The following is a 14,935-nucleotide window of genomic DNA, read 5'->3' as shown; positions in this document are numbered from 1 at the left end:
TACTCTTGCTCTGTTCTTCCTTGATTTTTTATTTCAAGCTGTTGTTTGTTTTCATTTGGTTATATTGTTTTATTTTTATTTTTGAATAAAACGTAGAAGTTTTGATAATTTGATGTGACAACCTCTAAATTAACGGAGACGCTACCTTATTGATCATATTGATGGGTTTGATCTCTTTGTGTCTCCTCCTGTTCTATTGACTCTACATATACTATCCTGTATAAAATGTGTTACCCATTGTTCTTTGTCACATGACGCTGTTTGCCTGCATGTATTGCTACTTGTTGTACCCCTTTGTCGAAACTTCTTAAATTCTTCAATAAAAATTGATTGTTTAATTTTTTTTTAATGTACTCCTCATTTGTTTCTCTCTATGAAATAGAATTGAACAGGTAGGCTTCCTATATTGGGTGCTGCAGCAACCTTCTCAAATTTACAGGCTTCCAACCTTGTGAGGGAGAAGAGTGGTTGAGACAAATCATAAAGATAGAGGTTAATCAAAGTGCAAAACAAAAAATTCTGTCCCTCATTCAGCATGGATTGCAATTGCAAAGCTGCTTTGCAGCAACTTAGCAAATGGAATCCATAGGAATGTAAATGCAGTAGGCGGTGTATACACATCTCCTTGCTGCATTTACTATCACATCACTGTGACTGCATTGCAGCCTGGGATAAAACATCGCGACCCTCAGTCACGATGTTCTTCTGCAATGGCAAGCTGAGTAAGCTTCAGCTTACTCAGGCTTGCCATCGCAGGGCTGTTTGCGAGGCCAAGGAAAGTGCATTTTGTGATGCAGTCTTTGACCTCGCCACTCCATGAAAACACGGGCAACATGCCACCCCCATCAACACCGTCCGCCCCCTCCCTCTGAACACCTCTGCCTGTCAATCGCAGGAACAATTCTGCACATGTGCGAGAAACTGTGCTGGGGATCGCTTATGTGATCCATCCTGAATACCCCCCTCATAATTGGGGAAACTTTTCAAAGTGTTTTTAAATGTTAGAAAATGCCCTTCATAAAGTAGAAACCGGTGTTTATAGATCATTTTCTTTTAATGTCACACAGGCTGCAGTGCATAGACAAGCTACAAACACAACAGTAGTGAGCCTGCACTTTAAGTCCTACACCAGGCTATCCAGTGCCTGCCAAGTGGCCTACCAGAACATACAGTAACATAGCACGGTAAACTGTAAAAGAGAATTGTGTGGAAATGCCCTATTGGTGCTAACAAAGCAGCTGTGGTCCTTTGTCTAGGTTATAACCTATAACCAAAAATATTTATTGAGGAGATAATTGGGGGTGACAGAGAACTTGCGCGCTGAGGTTCTTGAATCACCTAAAAGTGCAACACCATGAGTGGACAAGGTTTACTTATCTCAATATGATCTTGATTGGATGTATGGGAGATAATACCATCAATAAGATGTCAGTGGATGTATGCAAAAGAAAAAAAGAGTTTTCCACATAGTGTAATGCCTTTTCACTCAATGGTCTCGGGTGCAAATGGCGCCCCAATATTCAATGTGGTTGCACCTTCGAAATCCAATAATCAATAAAAAATGGAGGCTTTACCAGATAGTTATGTGCTTCAAGCGGGTAGATATACAATTCTAATCAATTTTACCCAAATCCACTCAAGTAATCCTCATTCATTCGTGGACATGTGGAAAAATAGAATGATCTTCCACATAGCGTAATTTTTTTCATTACACAAACAAAGACATATGAAACAATAAAAAAAGGTAGGTAATGGAGGCGTTTACCAGATGCAGATTCAACAAGAGCATGTAGGTCTAGTAAGAGTGCCAGGTTCCGGATATCCTGGAAGAAGAAGAAGGAAGGAGGTGGCTGAGAGAATGGTGGGGAGGGGTGGAACTAAAATTATTCCATAAACCACTTTAATTCGAAGTCCAGATTAAGTCCTCCTGGAATTAAAGCTTTTAATTTATGAATCCATTGCATTTCAGCTTTCGCTAACAAAAGGGAGCTGAGACCGGAGGAATATGAACGAAGGAAAAAGACGCGAAACCGGAAATCAACGTCACTTCTGGCGGAATGCATTCCAATGCGTTCCATACACCCGGCATGTGTCCCACGAGAACGACCATGCGTTCCACAGTATGGATGGAGTAATTAGAACTTTTTTCTTCAGGAATATGATGCGGGAAAGATATTCCGGATTAATTGTTATGCACCATCCCGTTAAAATGTAAAGAAGTGTGTGTTGTTTTATGAAGTTGGTATAACCTAATCACTAAATTGCACGGATCTTAGAGACATTTCTTTTATACTATTATACAAGTTTCTTCATTTTAACCTATTTTTTAAACTGTGCCTATATTCTTTAATGTATATTTAATGTATATATGTATATCATTATTATGAAAATTTAATTATGTTGTTTTATGACCTGTTGGCCTGGAAGTAATTGACCACCATGTCTGCTGATCCTACTGCCACACTGCCCTGACGAAGAGCTTTGGATCAATACACGTTGGCCTGTGACAGGATGATCGATGGTAAAGGTGGACTGAGTGTGATACCGTGTTGTCCAGCAATAGAGCAGAGTCCCAGGATATCCGGAACCCGCCACTCTTACTAAATCTACATGCTATTGTTGAATCTGCATCTGGTAAACACCTCCATTTCCTACCTCACTTTTTTTATTGTTTCATATGCCTTTGTTTGTGTAATAAAAAACTGTATGTACGGAATTACACTATGTGGAACATCATTCTCTTTTTATTTATTTATTTCTTAACAGTTTCTTATACAGCACAGCAAATTCCGTCGCGCTTTACAATTGGACACAATGATACAACAAAACTGGGTAATAAACAAACAGTCAGAGGTAGGAAGGCCCTGGTCGCAAGCTTACAATCTATAGGGTAATAGACATTGATACACAAGGAAAGGCATTATCTATTGCATATTTGTCCACCGGATTGCAAAGGTTCTAGATGGGTTGCATGATATCACATCACAGCAATGATGAACCCTGGTCAGAAAGAAGGGAAAGTGAAGAAAGAGAAAATATGTGGAGGATATGTGCGGACTATACAGTGGGGATATAATCGGATAGGAAAGCTTATGAAGGTTGCGCGAGCGGTTCTGGAATGTGATAAGCTAGCCTGAAGAGGTGAGTTTTCAGGGAACATTTGAAGGTTTGGAGACTAGGGGAGAGTCTTATTGTGCATGGTAGGGCATTCCACAGAGTGGGTGCAGCCCAAAGGAAGTCCTGCACTCGTGCATGGGAGCAAGTAATGAGTGTGGATGAGAGACATAGATCTTGTGAAGATCAGAGAGGTTGGGTTGGGAGATATTTTGAGATGTACATTGGTGTAGTATGGTTAATGGCCTTATGTGTGAGTAAATGTATTTTATATTGAATACGGTATAATACAGGTAACCAATGGAGGGAATGACAGAGTGGATCTGCAGACAATGAACATCTAGCAAGGAAGATTAGCCTCGCAGCTGCATTCAGAATAGATTGTAGTGGTGAGAGTCTCTTTTTGGTAAGACCAGTAAGAAGACTATTGCAATAATCAATGCAGGAGATAATGAGAGCATGGATTAGAGTTTTTGCAGTGTCTTGTGTAAGGTATGGTTGTATTTTGGATATGTTTTTTTAGATGCATGTAACATGATCTTGAGACAGATTGAATGTGGGGAGCAAAGGACAGTTCTGAGTCAAGTATGACACCTAGGCAGCGAGCTTGTGGAGTAGGATTGATTGTTGAGTTCTCAACAGTGATAGAGATATCAGGGTAGTATCTACTATTGGGCGGTGGAAATATAAGAGGCTCTGCTTTGGAAATATTAAGTTTGAGGTGGCGAGATGACATCCAAGATAAAACAGCAGAAAGGCATTCAGTGACCCTGACCAATACAGATGGTGACAAATCTGGGGAGGATAGGTAGATTTGAGTATCATCTGCGTACAGATGATACTGAAATCCAAAAAAGCTGATTAGTTTACCAAGAGATGAGGTATAGATTGAGAAAAGCAGAGGACCTAAGACCGAGCCTTGTGGTACTCCAACTGAAAGAGGTAGCGAAGAGGAGGTGGATTCAGAGAAGCGAACACTGAAGGAGCGATTAGATAGGTAGGATAGGAACCAAGAGACAACTGTGTTTTTAAGACCTAGGGATTGTAGTGTTTGTATGAGAAGAAAATGGTCAACAGTGTCAAAAGCAGCAGAGAGATCTAGAAGAATAAGAAGTGAGTAATGGCCGTTGGACTTTGCAGTGACTAGATCATTCACTACTTTAGTCAGTGCTGTCTCTGTGGAGTGCTGGGAACGAAAGTCTGACTGAAGTGGGTCAAATAAATTGTGTGTTTTAAGAAAGTGTGTGAGGCGAGTGTAGGCAAGTCTCTCAAGTAGCTTGGAGAGGCATGGCAGCTCAGACATGGGACGGTAGTTTGAGAGAGTGTTAGGGTCAGAACTTTTTCCACATGTAAACGGATTAATGAGGATTACTGGAGTGGATTTGGGAAAAATTGATTGGGATTGTATATCTATACGCTTGAAGCACATAGCTATCTGGTAAAGCCTCCATTTTTTATTGATTATTGGATTTCGAAGGTGCAACCACATTGAATATTGGGGCGCCTTTTGCACCAGTGAGCATTGAGTGAAACGGCATTACATTATGTGGAAAACTCTTTTTTTCTTTTGCATATATCCACTGAAGTCTTATTGATGGGATTATCTCCCATACATCCAATCAAGATCATATTGAGATAAGTAAACCTTGTCCACTTATGGTGTGGCACTTTTAGGTGATTCAAGAACCTCAGTGCGCAAGTTCTCTGTCACCCCCAATTATCTCCTCAATAAATATTTTTGGTTATAGGTTATAACCTAGACAGAGGACCGCAGCTGCTTTGTTAGTGCCAATAGGGCATCTCCACACAATTCTCTTTTACAGTATTGTCTTTACCCACCGGAGATACCCTAAGGCTGCAGAATGTTCAACCACCTGAAATGTAGAGAAGAGACAACTAAAAACATCTTTAGTCGACAACAGCCAGAATTTAACGACTACTATATTGAGACAGCCATGAAAAGATTAGAAAAATGGCTGTTGAAAGAAAATATAATATGGTGGGAAGTAGCCATGCTGGAAAAGTACATGGGAGACCATATAATACCAAAAGGTCTTTGGATTAAGAAAGTTACATCCTTTGGAGATGCAAGTGAGACCTTTAAGGACAAATGGGTAGCAACCCTAGAGATTTGCTCCTTCACATTAGTGATGATTATCCTGAAGGAAAGAAGGGACAAATTAAAAGAGGTTAAAGAACAGATACACCGGAATTCAAGGAAAAAGAAAAGGAAATTTAATCGGTAATAGTTAAGACCACAAAAGATCTGGTTAGGAAGAAACAAAAGAAATTGAAAAGAGATCATGATTATTATCAACAAGATAAAAGCAACAATTCAGTCATTTCCACTGATTCCTTGAATTCTTCCATAGAGGATGTGGAAGAATAAGCTTCCATCCTACCAACATCGGATCATCTAGACAGTTCAATAAGGGAAGAAAATGAAGACTATAATATAGAAGACAAACCTATAGACCATAATATTAGCAATAAAAGAGAAAAGAGAAGGGTGAGGAAATATACACAAAAAAACATCCAAAAAACCAGTACACCCCAAAAGTTCACATAAGAAGGAGATATCCCATCAAGAAGAATTACATGGAACACAGAATATCTTACCCCAATTTGATGAAATAGCCATTTTGAATATAAGAACTTCGGAAGAAGAAGGGACCATCAAAATCAAAGATATAATCCTAGACACTGGGAAGGAAGAAGAAATGATGATGTGTATGGTAACTAGAGGGAAAGAAGACATTTTAGAGACTTCATGCCATATAGAAGACAATTTCAGGGATGGAGAAGACCAAAGATTTCCAGAGAGTACATATCAATCCTCCTATATAGAAGAGATGTATTCTCCTTTTTTAGGAAGAAATATGGAAAAATGGTGGATACGGTAACAACGCCTACACGAAAAACCAAAAGAGGAAAAAAAGGGGGGGTGATGTAAAGAAACATTGAAAAAAAGGAAGAACAAAAACAAAAAAAGAATGCACTCGCAAAGCCCTCAGATGACAGCCAAAAGGAGAAACAAGGAAAGATTTTCAATTTAAGTAAACGCTCCCTCACTAAAGATGAAGAAAACCTCCTCCTGAAGGATTTAAAGTTCACACCTTCCACTAAAATTAATCAGTTTGACACATTACTTGACATTGAGAAATTTGTCAGGAAACTTACTGTTAAGAAATTTTTTAAACTACAAGAGAAGGAAAAAACTACCATTGAGGAGACCGAAAACCTACCTATGAAATTCACCAAACATTTTTAACTTCTACCCTAAACACCTCAAGGGCAGCATGATAGATTGCTTTCAGAAAGCGATAACTGAAGAAATAGAAAAGTAGGTGAAAAAGGAAATGAAGAAAAATAATTTGTCTAGGAAAGAAAGAACAGCACTAAAAAATCTAACTAAGGATGAACAAGTCATTATTAAACCCTGTGACAAAGGGGGAGGAGTTACTATTATGAATACACCGTCTACAAGGATTAAGTTTTAGTGATGAGCGGGTTCGGTTCCACGGGATCCGAACCCCCCCCCCCTAACTTCACCCATTTTACACGGTTCCGAGGCAGCCTCGGATCTTCCCGCCTTGCTCGGTTAACCCGAGCGGGCCCGAACGTCATCATCCCGCTGTCGGATTCTCGCGAGATTCGTATTCCATATAAGGAGCCACGCGTCGCTGCCATTTTCACTCGTGCTTTGGAGATGATAGCGAGAGGACGTGGCTGCGTTCTCTCAGTTTCTGTGTTCAGTGTGCTGCAAATATCTACTCAGTATGCTGCAAATATCTGCTTAGTGTGCTGCAAATATCTGTGCTCAGTGTGCTTGCAAATATCTGTGCTCAGTGTGCTGAAAATATCTACGTTCTCTGCCTGAAAAACGCACCATATCTGTGCTGCATTGTAGTATATAGTAGGAGGGGACAGTGCAGAATGTTGCTGTGACCACCAGTATGTATATAGCAGTATGGTACAGTAGTCCATTGCTCTACCTCTGTGTCATCAAGTATACTATGCATCCATACCTGTGCTGCATTTTAGTTGTGCGCTGTATATAGTAGGAGGGGACAGTGCAGAATGTTGCTGTGACCACCAGTATATATATATAGCAGTACGGTACAGTAGTCCACTGCTCTACCTCTGTGTCGTCAAGTATACTATGCATCCATACCTGTGTTGCATTTTAGTTGTGCACAGTATATAGTAGGAGGGGACAGTGCAGAATGTTGCTGTGACCACCAGTATGTATATAGCAGTACAGGACAGTAGTCCACTGCTCTACCTCTGTGTCATCAAGTATACTATGCATCCATACCTGTGCTGCATTTTAGTTGTGCGCAGTATATAGTAGGAGGGGACAGTGCAGAATGTTGCTGTGACCACCAGTATATATATAGCAGTACGGTACAGTAGTCCATTGCTCTACCTCTGTGTCGTCAATTATACTACAAAAGTTCAGTAAAATGACCCAAAAATCAAAATTAAAAGCGTCTGATGAGAAGCGTAAACTTGCCAATATGCCACTTACGAAACGGAGTGGCAAGGAACGGCTGAGGCCCTGGCCTATGTTCATGGCTAGTGGTTCAGATTCACATGAGGATAGAAGCACTCATCCTCTCGCTAGAAAACTGCAGTGCCACTCCTAGATGGGCCAGGTGTTTGTGTCGGCCACTTAAGTCGCTTAGCTTAGTCACACAGCTACCTCATTGCACCTCTTTTTTTCTTTGCATCATGTGCTGTTTGGGGACTATTTTTTAAAACTGCCATCTTGTCTGACACTGCAGTGCCACTCCTAGATGGGCGAGGTGTTTGTGTCGGCCACTTGGGTCGCTTAGCTTAGTCACACAGCTACCTCATTGCACCTCTTTTTTTCTTTGCATCATGTGCTGTTTGGGGACTATTTTTTAAATCTGCCATCCTGTCTGACACTGCAGTGCCACTCCTAGATGGGCCAGGTGTTTGTATCGGCCACTTGGGTCGCTTAGCTTAGTCACACAGCTACCTCATTGCACCTCTTTTTTTCTTTGCATCATGTGCTGTTTGGGGACTATTTTTTAAATCTGCCATCCTGTCTGACACTGCAGTGCCACTCCTAGATGGGCCAGGTGTTTGTGTCGGCCACTTGGGTCGCTTAGCTTAGCCATCCAGCGACCTCGGTGCAAATTTTAGGACTAGAAATAATATTGTGAGGTGTGAGGTGTTCAGAATAGGCTGGAAATTAGTGGAAATTATGGTTATTGAGTTTAATAGTACTGTGGGATCAAAATGATCCCCAAATTCTATGATTTAAGCTGTTTTTGAGTTTTTTTTGTAAAAAAAATACCCGAATCCAAAACACACCCGAATCCGACAAAAAATTTTCAGGGAGGTTTTGCCAAAACGCGTCCGAATCCAAAACACGGCCGTGGAACTGAATCCAAAACCAAAACACAAAACCCGAAAAATTTCCGGTGCACATCACTATTAAATTAACAGCCAACTGAATGACGAGAATACTTACAACAAGTAAAAATCTGACCCTACATTGAAGATAAAAAACAACCTAGTGAAATTGTTGAAACAACATTTGAACAAAGGAACCATCATTACAAAAAAGGAATATGAGTTTCTGAATATTATAGATACCATGGTCCCGACCATCTACACTCTCCAGAAGGTCCACAAAAATCCTTCTAAACCACAGGGGAGACCGATAGTAGCTGGAGTGGGGAGTTTAACCACCAACCTATCAGAATTAATTGATGCACATCTTCAGCCAATTGTAGTGAAAACAGCATCATATCTAAAGGACACGATGGATGTATTATCCAGAATTACTAATATACTATGGGATGATGAATGCATTCTCTCAACAGCAGACGTCACTGCCTTTTACACCTGCATTCTGCATCAGAAAGGAATAGAGGTAGTTTAGTGGTTTTTGGATCAACATGATTACTTGGAAGAAAAAAAGAATCTTATCATAGAAGGCACCAATTTCATTCTTCACAACAACTATTTCTATTTTGATGGTAACTACTATATGCAGAAGACCAGGACTGCAATGGGTACCAAGTTCGCCCCAAGCTATGCCAACTTGTTCATGGCATACTGGGAAAGGAACATAGCTTGGGTTACAAACTTGGTATCATGGCATCGCTATATTGATGGCATCTTCTTTGTTTGGAAAGGGTCAGAAGAAAGCCTGAATATGTTCTGTGAAAATCTAAACAAAAATGCATCCAATATATCCTTAACTTTTTCAACAGGTAAGGAATATGTCAACTTTTTAGACTTGCAAATTTATGTCGAGAAAGGAACACTGGAAACAAAATATTACAGCAAACCTACGGATGCAAATAATTACATAACTACATCCAGCGAACATCATGCCAATTGGTTTAATAGTGTACCAAAAAGCCAATTCTTAAGATTAAGACGGAACTGCAGTAAAGATACCATCTGTAAGACCCAATTTAAAGAGATGGGGGAGAGATTAGGTTAAAAAGGGTATGACCCTAAGAAAATCGATTCATTGAGAGAAGAGGTCCTAAAACTGTATAGAAAGGAAGTTTTGAAAAATAAAAAAGAGAAACAATGAAAGTTACCAATGAGCCTTCATCACAGGATATTCTGGTCAGCACAAAAGCCTGGAAAAAATAATTAAGAAATATTGGCACATCCTGAAGAAGGACCCCGTTTTGAAAGACTGCATCCCAGATGTTCCGAGCTTCATTTATAGAAGAGCCCCCAATATAAAGAACAGGTTAATAAGGAAGTGCATTGCCTACCACTTATTTGCATCCGATGAGAACTATAGGTTATCAATGATGTGGCACATGCCTCGCATGCAGATAATTTAAAACATCCACCTCTAAATATACGAAATTCACAGTTAAAGGACATGACTACAATTTGAAGCACTTTATGACATGCCTCCTCAGCAATGTAGTCTGTTTAATACAATGTAGCTTCAACCTGATTTATATTGGAAGAACCAGTAGGGCATTAAAAACGTGCCTTGGTGAGCACCTGCAGAACATCAGAAAAGGTCTCACCATGCACTCTTTATCGAACCATTTCAAAGAGGTGCACAACTGCTCCACATTAGCAATCACTATGTTTCTAGCAAAAGATGACCTCAAAAGCAACTGTAGACACAGAAATGAGGAGAAAATGTTAGCGAAAGCTGAAATTTGATGGATTCGTAAATCAAAAACTTTAATTCCAGGAGGACTTAATCAGGACTTCGAATTAAAGTGGTTCCTGGAATAATTATAGTTCCACCCTACCCCAACATTCTCTTCGCCACCTCTTTCCTTCTTTTTTCTTCTTTTTTCTATACATCAACTCCTTTGGGTATTTCACACACAGCATAGAATTTCACCCTACCCTCTTTTCCATCCATTTCCTCTTCTTTGGGGAAATCTGCGATATAGCCCTTTGGATATTACTTACCTTTCCACTCTATTTACATATATTGAAGAATAATATAACACATTAGCACCATGTAATGTGCACTTATTCACCATGTAACGTAATGTAATATTAGTGATGTGCACCGGAAATTTTTCGCGTTTTGTGTTTTGGTTTTGGGTTCGGATCTGCGGCCGTGTTTTGTATTCGGACGCGTTTTGGCAAAACCTCACCGAAATTTTTTTGTCGGATTCGGGTGTGTTTTGGATTCTGGTGTTTTTTTCAAAAAACCCTAAAAAACAGCTTAAATCATATAATTTGGGGGTCATTTTGATCCCATAGTATTATTAACCTCAATAACCACAATTTCCACTCATTTCCAGTCTATTCTGAACACCTCACACCTCACAATATTATTTTTAGTCCTAAAATTTGCACCGAGGTCGCTGTGTGAAATAGTCCCCAAACAGCACATGATGCAAAGAAAAAAAGAAGCGCACCAAGGTCGCTGTGTGACTAAGCTAAGCGACACAAGTGGCTGACACAAACACCTGGCCCATCTAGGAGTTGCACTGCAGTGTCAATCAAGACAGGATGGCACTTCCAAAAAATTGTCCCCAAACAGCACATGATGCAAAGAAAAAAAGAGGCGCACCAAGGTGGCTGTGTGACTAAGCTAAGCGACACAAGTGACCGACACAAACACCTGGCCCATCTAGGAGTGGCACTGCAGTGTCAATCAAGACAGGATGGCCCTTCCAAAAAATTGTCCCCAAACAGCACATGATGCAAAGAAAAAAAGAGGCGCACCAAGGTGGCTGTGTGACTAAGCTAAGCGACACAAGTGGCTGACACAAACACCTGGCCCATCTAGGAGTGGCACTGCAGTGTCAATCAAGACAGGAGGGCACTTCCAAAAAATTGTCCCCAAACAGCACATGATGCAAAGAAAAAAATAGGCGCACCAAGGTGGCTGTGTGACTAAGCTAAGCGACACAAGTGGCCGACACAAACACCTGGCCCATCTAGGAGTGGCACTGCAGTGTCAGGCAGGATGGCCCTTCAAAAAAATTGTCCCCAAACAGCACATGATGCAAAGAAAAAAAAGAGGCGCACCAAGGTCGCTGTGTGACTAAGCTAAGCGACACAAGTGGCCAACACAAACACCTGGCCCATCTAGGAGTGGCACTGCAGTGTCAATCAAGACAGGACGGCACTTCCAAAAAATTGTCCCCAAACAGCACATGATGCAAAGAAAAAAAGAGGCGCACCAAGGTGGCTGTGTGACTAAGCTAAGCGACACAAGTGGCCGACACAAACACCTGGCCCATCTAGGAGTGGCACTGCAGTGTCAATCAAGACAGGATGGCCCTTCAAAAAAATTGTCCCCAAACAGCACATGATGCAAAGAAAAAAAGAGGTGCACCAAGGTGGCTTTGTGACTAAGCTAAGCGACACAAGTGGCCGACACAAACACCTGGCCCATCTAGGAGTGGCACTGCAGTGTTAATCAAGACAGGATGGCACTTCCAAAAAATTGTCCCTAAACAGCACATGATGCAAAGAAAAAAAGAGGCGCACCAAGGTGGCTGTGTGACTAAGCTAAGCGACACAAGTGGCCGACACAAACACCTGGCCCATCTAGGAGTGGCACTGCAGTGTCAGGCAGGATGGCCCTTCAAAAAAATTGTCCACAAACAGCACATGATGCAAAGAAAATTGAAAGAAAAAAGAGGTGCAAGAAGGAATTGTCCTTAGGCCCTCCCACCCACCCTTATGTTGTATAAACAGGACATGCACACTTTAACGAACCCATCATTTCAGCGACAGGGTCTGCCACACGACTGTGACTGAAATGACTGGTTGGTTTGTGCCCCCACCAAAAAAGAAGCAATCAATCTCTCCTTGCACAAACTGGCTCTACAGAGGCAAGATGTCCACCTCATCATCATCCTCCGATTCCTCACCCCTTTCACTGTGTACATCCCCCTCCTCACAGATTATTAATTCGTTCCCACTGGAATCCACCATCGCAGGTCCCCGTGTACTTTCTGGAGGCAATTGCTGCTGGTGAATGTCTCCACGGAGGAATTGATTATAATTCATTTTGATGAACATCATCTTCTCCACATTTTCTGGAAGTAACCTCGTACGCCGATTGCTGACAAGGTGAGCGGCTGCACTAAACACTCTTTCGGAGTACACACTGGAGGGAGGGCAACTTAGGTAGAATAAAGCCAGTTTGTGCAAGGGCCTCCAAATTGCCTCTTTTTCCTGCCAGTATACATACGGACTGTCTGACGTGCCTACTTGGATGCGGTCACTCATATAATCCTCCACCATTCTTTCAATGGTGAGAGAATCATATGCAGTGACAGTAGACGACATGTCAGTAATCATTGGCAGGTCCTTCAGTCCGGACCAGATGTCAGCACTCGCTCCAGACTGCCCTGCATCACCGCCAGCGGGTGGGCTCGGATTTCTTAGCCTTTTCCTCGCACCCCCAGTTGCGGGAGAATGTGAAGGAGGAGATGTTGACGGGTCACGTTCTGCTTGACTTGACAATTTTCTCACCAGCAGGTCTTTGAACCTCTGCAGACTTGTGTCTGCCGGAAAGAGAGATCCAACGTAGGTTTTAAATCTAGGATCGAGCACGGTGGCCAAAATGTAGTGCTCTGATTTCAACAGATTGACCACCCGTGAATCCTGGTTAAGCGAATTAAGGGCTCCATCCACAAGTCCCACATGCCTAGCGGAATCGCTCTGTTTTTGCTCCTCCTTCAATGTCTCCAGCTTCTTCTGCAAAAGCCTGATGAGGGGAATGACCTGACTCAGGCTGGCAGTGTCTGAACTGACTTCACGTGTGGCAAGTTCAAATGGTTGCAGAACCTTGCACAACGTTGAAATCATTCTCCACTGCGCTTGAGTCAGGTGCATTCCCCCTCCTTTGCCTATATCGTGGGCAGATGTATAGGCTTGAATGGCCTTTTGCTGCTCCTCCATCCTCTGAAGCATATAGAGGGTTGAATTCCACCTCGTTACCACCTCTTGCTTCAGATGATGGCAGGGCAGGTTCAGGAAAGTTTGGTGGTGCTCCAGTCTTCAGCACGCGGTGGCTGAATGCCGAAAGTGGCCCGCAATTCTTCGGGCCACCAACAGCATCTCTTGCACGCCCCTGTCGTTTTTTAAATAATTCTGCGCCACCAAATTCAATGAATGTGCAAAACATGGGACGTGCTGGAATTTGCCCAGATGTAATGCACGCACAATATTGGTGGCGTTGTCCGATGTCACAAATCCTCTGGAGAGTCCAATTGGGGTAAGCCATTCTGCGATGATCTTCCTCAGTTTCCGTAAGAGGTTGTCAGCTGTGTGCCTCTTCTGGAAAGCGGTGATACAAAGCATAACCTGCCTAGGAACGAGTTGGCGTTTGTGAGATGCTGCTACTGGTGCCGCCGCTGCTTTTCTTGCTGCGGGAGGGAATACATCTACCCAGTTGGCTGTCACAGTCATATAGTCCTGAGTCTGCCCTGCTCCACTTGTCCACATGTCCGTGGTTAAGTGGACATTGGGTACAACTGCATTTTTTAGGACACTGGTGACTCTTTTTCTGAGGTCTGTGTACATTTTCGGTATCGCCTGCCTAGAGAAATGAAACCTAGATGGTATTTGGTACCGGGGACACAGTACCTCAATCAAGTCTCTAGTTGCCTCTGAATTAACGCTGGATACCGGAACCATGTTTCTCACCGCCCAGGCTGCCAAGGCCTGAGTTATCCACTTTGCAGCAGGATGACTGCTGTGATATTTCATCTTCCTCGCAAAGGACTGTTGGACAGTCAATTGCTTACTGGAAGTAGTACACGTGGTCTTCCGACTTCCCCTCTCGGATGACGATCGACTCCCAGCAACAACAACAGCAGCGCCAGCAGCAGTAGGCGTTACACTCAAGGATGCATCGGAGGAATCCCAGGCAGGAGAGGACTCGTCAAACTTGCCAGTGACATGGCCTGCAGGACTATTGGCTCTCCTGTGTAAGGAGGAAATTGACACTGAGGGAGTTGGTGGTGTGGTTTGCAGGAGCTTGGTTACAAGAGGAAGGGATTTAGTTGTCAGTGGACTCCTTCCGTTGTCACCCAAAGTTTTTGAACTTGTCACTGACTTCTGATGAATGCGGTCCAGGTGACGTATAAGGTAGGATGTTCCTAGGTGGTTAACGTCCTTACCCCTACTTATTACAGCTTGACAAAGGCAACACACGGCTTGACACCTGTTGTCTGCATTTATGTTGAAATAATTCCACAACGAAGAGCTGATTTTTTTTGTATTTTGACCAGGCATGTCAATGGCCATATTCGTCCCACGGACAACAGGTGTCTCCCCGGGTGCCTGACTTAAACAAACCACCTCACCATCAGAATCC

This window comes from Pseudophryne corroboree, chromosome 10 (assembly GCF_028390025.1).
Source record: "Pseudophryne corroboree isolate aPseCor3 chromosome 10, aPseCor3.hap2, whole genome shotgun sequence".
Classification (NCBI taxonomy): domain Eukaryota; kingdom Metazoa; phylum Chordata; class Amphibia; order Anura; family Myobatrachidae; genus Pseudophryne; species Pseudophryne corroboree.
The sequence above is the reverse complement of the archived record's forward strand: the minus strand, read 5'-3'. Positions refer to the sequence as shown.